Below are 6022 nucleotides of genomic sequence, written 5' to 3'. Positions count from 1 at the left end.
CTCTTTGCCTACACTGATTTATTTCTCCTCGTGGCTCTTACAGGACATACACGTGATACAGTTGTTTGTTTATGGCCTCCTTCCCCACTAGAGCAATAGGAGAAAAGATCTTACCATGTTCATACCTGAGTCCCCAAAGCCTGGAACAATACCGGGCACGTTGTAGGGACTCAGGAAATATTTGTTGGGGAAACAAGTGAATTAAACCAGCAAATTTGACTGCCCAGGTCACCACATCCCCTAGGTATTCTCTCAAGTAGGATTTGATTGGCATGAATTTCAAAAACAAAAATAGGAAGTTGAAGCTGGAGAAGACCTTGAGATCACCGACTTCTTCCTTTTCCGGGCCCCATGGGCGCCAGGGTGCGGGCACCCGACACCTGCCAGGTGGGGGCTTTCCACTGATTGCAAGGAAGTCGCCTCAGTGAGGGGAGACTCCCAGCCCAGGGGCTCTGTGGCGTCTTCTCCAACATCACGGGGCCCGGAGCAAGAGGGAAATGCCTAGTAGACCCACTCTAAGAAGATACATTTGGAAACTTGGCTTAAGATCCCCTGTCCTCTCAAAGCCGCAGATGAGCTTGGCATTGTGGTTCTCCAAGGTGGGGCAATAGTCAATCACATTTCTCAACTGTTGTGAACGATTTTTCTGGAGAAAAATACCAGTCCTCTTTGTCAAACTGGTATTCCCTGGGCACCTTTTGGAAAACACTGGTTTCATGCTTTCCCCCCCCGCTGAAACACCTTCAGGAGTGTGTGGGAAGCACACAGAGATGGTTAGAGGGGCTGAGGGGGGCGGTTAGGTCAAGAGGAGGTGCGGTGCCAGAAAGGATGGGCTTTGGAGCTCCCAGGAGAGGTAGGTGGGGCCTGTGAGCCTGGCTTGGTCGCAAGGAGAGGCCCATCTCTGTGTGCTTCCCTTTCCCCTGCATGTCTCACGAGGCTCACCTTTCCCCTGCAGCTGTGGCCCTCTCCCACCTGCCTCCCAAGGCCCGGAGGGAGGGCCTCCTCCCTCCTGGAGCCCACAACTGCCTGCCAGGGGGAACCTCGGGGAAGCGCCCCCTCTTCCCTGCCCTTGGGCAGCCCCCTCCCAGGGAGCCATTGCCCGATCCAAGTCTCTAAAATAATGACACACATGGTGGACACAGGCAAGTTCATCTGTGGGAGGGAGAGGCTGTGATTCTCTCTGGATGGGGCATCGAAGGTCGTATTTTTCCTCCCTTTTTTTGCTTAGCTTTATTTATTGGGTTGGACAGAAAGCCTGTTAACATTTCTCTGTGCGGTGGCTCTAGTGGAGCTTAGTTGTCTTTAACTTCATTCAAAACAATTTTGTAGATTGTATTGTGATAGCTGTCATATTAGGATGCATTTAAAAACAAACCTAGCAAAATTGGTGAATTTTTGTGCAACCATTTTATTTTATTTTTAAATATTTTATTTATTTATCTTTAGAGGGGAAGGGAAGGAGAGAGGAAGAGAACCATCAATGTATGGTTGCTTCTCGTGCATCCCCTGCTGGGAACTGGCCCCTGCTGGGAACTGGCCTGTGACCCAGGCATGTGCCCTGACTGGGAATCGAACCGCGATCCTCTGGTTCACAGGCCCGCGCTCAATCCACTGAGCTACACTAGCCAGGGCTGTGCAACCATTTTAATATCGAAGATGGAAAAAGATACACAACATTTTTGGTGTATTATTCTTACTTATTTCAGGAAAGGTAAAAACACAACTGAAATGCAAAAAAGATTTGTGCAGTGTATGATGGAGAAAGTGCTGTGACTGACTGAATGTGTCAAAAGTGGTTTGCAAAGTTTCTTGGTACTATTGACATTTTGGCCAAATAATTCTTTGCTGTGGGGCTGTCCTGTGCATTGGAAGATGTTTACCACCACCACCCCTGGCCTCCCCACCAGGAAGCCAATAGCGGGAAGGAGCTGGCATACTCTAAATATTCAAATCAGTAGTCATTGGTGAAAATAAGAAAAAGTGTCTTTTATTTTATTGAAAAAAACTAAATGGCCTTTTTGGGCAACCCAATATTTATTATTTTAATTTTCATTGAAGGATATGTTCATTGACTTCAGAAAGACAGAAAGGGGGAGAGCACAAGAGAGAGAAACATTAATTGGCGCCTCTGTACACATGCCAGTCCTGCCTGGGGATGGAGCCCACAGCCCAGGCATGCGCCCCAACTGGGAATCAAACCAGAAAGCTTTTGGTGTACAGGATGATACTCCAACCAATTGAGCCACCGGGCCAGGGTTCTTAGCTTTATTTTCAACTTTTACTTTTCCACATGTGTTTTGAAAGAAAAGAAAATCTCTTGTAAGTGTCATAGAATCTGCAGATCATTCGGTTCCTCCCTAGCTGTGCGACCTCAGAGTCCCCGACCTCTCGGGTTCTTCATCTCAGAGACGCCCCACCTCGCTCCCGCCTGAGGTTCCCCCAGAACCCCTGCTCCGTGACTGGGCAGCAAGCAGCTAGAGAGCAAGTTTCGGCACCTCCTCTGTGTCTTCCTGCCTGCCCACCTAGTGCCTTGCTCGCTGCAGTGTTTTTATTTTTTTATTACTGCAGGTGCTAAATAAATCCTTAGTGACTGAGCCCAGAGCCAAACACATTTATCCTTGTCATCGCTCCAATTCTGCGAGGCTGGGATGGAGCCCAAGGCGCTGGAGACACAATAAATCTGCTCTTTGGGCCCCACCCACCTCACCACCAAGCAGATGTGGTAGCTGGGAGCCAAGGCTTGCCGCCCCTCCCCCACCCCCCACACCGGCGCTGAGCTGAGAGCAGCAGCCAGCTGGAGGCCCTGGGAGCTGGGAGTCCCCAAGAAGGGCTAGCTGGCCTCGCAAAGCCTCCCCTCCCAGAGCTGTGAGACTCAGCTTCTGGCAAAGATTTTCCCAGAAGGAAGGGATGGGGCCTGACCGGGTGGGTACCAAGGCCACCTCCGGAAACAGCCGTGCCTGTGCTCAATCCTGCCTCCGCGCCTTGGCCTCTGCCACCGGGAGCGTGAGCAAGTTGCTTTGTGGCTCTAGGCCTCCCTTTCCCCATCTACCAAATGGAAAACTAACTTGTATATTTTGGATTATTTTGAGAGTAAAATGAGACTACGCCTATGAATAATCTAAAAACTAATCTCTAATTGAGTAAGTAGCTCCCAGGTGACTCCGAGTTCAGGGCTGGCTTAGTGCCTCAGACCCTTCGCCACTGCTAACCCAGCTGCCGTGGGTGTAACTCATTTAAAGCAAGCTCCAGTTGTAGCTTGGGTGGGGCCGTCTTCCTCCTGGACTCCATAGCCTTATGTGGATATATTAAGCAAAAGAAGCTCATGGTGCATCTTTTGGGTGCCAGACATCTGCTAGGTGCTTCGTATCTTTTTTACAGAGAGGACATTTATCGTGGTGCAGAAGAATAAGGTGGTGTCCAAAGCTGCCCAACACGATAAATGGTAGAACAGGGATCCGGCGCTGCCAGGTCACTGCACCAGAGAGAGTAAGAACCCCTTCCAAAGTCTGCTCACCCCTGTGTTGTTTTGCAGGCTGTGGAATGTGCCGCTCCATTTGTTTAATGCCCATTTGTAGGGAAGCCTTCCTAATGCATCCTCGGAAGGAATGTGCTAAATGGTGCTATATACAAATTCGCTTCTCCCACATTTTAGCCACGCCTTTAAATAATTCTGAGACATTCTTTTCAGGCTATTTGTGGCCCGGGGTGGGAGGGGGAGCCTAGTGCCTTCTTGTGGCTGCATTCCTCTGGGTTGGGAATGGTGATGGAGACCCAGAGCTGGTAGAAGGGAAGTGCTTCCACCAGATCCTCCGGAGGGTGGCCTAGGTCCTCGCCAGCGTTCCCTAAAGACTCACCATCAAACGAGAGGGTAGGAGACTGGGTTCACTGGGTGCTGAACAAACATGACTCGCAACGAGTCTGCTTGGTGACAGATGTCCGAGAAATACATCCACAAAGATGGATGCACAATGGCTTAGATGCGCCCGAGTTTCACGCTTGACCTTCGGCTTCCACATGAGATTAAGGGACAGAAAAGTTTTCCAAAGTCATGTTCTATTTTCAGAAGTAGTTCAAGAGCTGGGGTGGAAGTGGGAAATCCAATATCTACCCACACTACTTCCTCTTATTTTGATTTATGCCAGTGGTTCATAGCTCGTTTGCATTATAAATATTTTGTAAACTCCCTTTAGTACCCCTAATGAAACTCAGGAATTATATAAGCTACCTATACATGGACTTTTGTTTTTGTTTTTTTAATCCTTACCTGAGGATATGTTTATTGATTTTTGGAGAGAGAGGAAGAGAAAGGGAGAGAAATATCAACGTAAGAGAGAAACATCGATCAGCTGCCTCCTGTATGCACCCCAACAGGGGATAAAACTCATAACCAAGTATGTGCCCTGACCGGGGATTGAACCTGCAGCCTTTTGGTGTACGGGGTGACGTTCCAACTGACTGAGCCACTTGGCCAGGGCTACACACATTTTTAAAAAACTAATGTAATACCCTAACTCTAACAGGATGTTTTTAAACCTCAGAACTACTGACATGGGGCCCTGCTGTATCCTGTAGGACGTTGAGCAGCATCCCAGGCCTCCAGCCTCTGATGCCAGCAGCACGTGGCAACCAGAAATGTCTCCAGAACTTGCCAAATGTCCCCTGAGGGGCAAAGCCATCCCCCACTGAGCGCCACTCCTCTAATATAAAGGAAAAATTAAACGATGATAATGTATAATAAAGTCACATGTGTCTCAAAATAGAAACGCTCCAGCATAGCTGTCCTGCAGGACAGACAGAAGCAGCCGGCTGCCTCCACCTACTGACGGATGATAAAGGGATCGGGGTTTAAAAGAAGAAGATCAGAGCTGTTCAGACAAGAATAGAAAAAATAAAATCGCAAAGGTACGATGGACATTGGACTCAGTAATAACAGAACCGTCACCTGTATGTAAGAGAAAGAATAAAATAACCATTTTAAAACAGAGAGAGCACAGTAAGACAAGGTGTAGACTCAAAGTCATAAATGGGCCGAGGTTTATCTGTAAGTACGGCATCAGGATGGTGTCCTATTTTACAACCTGGGGCGTTGCTCTAGTGATGGGCTGCCCAGTACTTAAAAGGAGCTCTAGGCTCTGTACCCTGAGAGGATAGAATGAAAGAGGCCAAGTAGTCGGGAAGGCCAGAAGGGATGGAACCACAGTAATGTCGAAAAGGCACAGGCAATGGGAAAATACATTTTAAGGTGTAATCTCAAAACACAAATTTCTCATGTTACAAAATTAATATAGATAATAGGTATGTTGAATGGCAATGTTATAACAATATTTTTAAAGCATTAACGAAACTCTGAGTTCTTGGCACTTCATAAGTCTGCTAATTATTTGGTACAAGGTCTGTTCAAAGAAATCTCAAATCTCTTACATATTTTCGGTTGGTTTCATTGCACCATAACTGCCCTCCTGTGCTGAAACCCGAAACCCTCTTCAGGAAAATTTGTAGTCAGAACGCTTAATGCATAGAGCCAGCAACCCTCACAATGTGAGCAAATTACTCAGTAATTTCCAGACAAGAAAGAAACTTGAATAAGTTTCTTTCTATGGAGAGTCTTCTAAATTACTGGGCTTTTCAAGTAACTTCTTGGAACTTATTTTCAGGATTATTAGGTTCTAGGCATTGCTGATCTACACTTGTAAATGTGAGTTTCATTTGGGGGAACATTGGAGAGCTATGTGGGACATGAGACAATTCTTCATAATGCGGGACATCTAGCTTCCTCTCCATCCCCAAATGGCAGATGGGTGTCAGCCAGAAACCCCTCCCATCAACTTCCTGTTGAGTGGTTTCCATGACCACATCCCAGATGGGGGTCCCTGCCTCCCAAGACCACATGATGACACTGTTTTGGACAGACACAGATTCCTATGTCCCTCCCACCAGCTGGCGTTGGGGCACAATCTCGCTGTTTCTGTTACTCCTGCCACCTCTAACACATCTGTGCAACTCTGGTTCATAACTTGCTTAA

This window comes from Sturnira hondurensis, unplaced genomic scaffold, assembly GCF_014824575.4.
Source record: "Sturnira hondurensis isolate 20B ecotype Veracruz unplaced genomic scaffold, ASM1482457v3 Scaffold0006413, whole genome shotgun sequence".
Taxonomy (NCBI): domain Eukaryota; kingdom Metazoa; phylum Chordata; class Mammalia; order Chiroptera; family Phyllostomidae; genus Sturnira; species Sturnira hondurensis.
The sequence above is the reverse complement of the archived record's forward strand: the minus strand, read 5'-3'. Positions refer to the sequence as shown.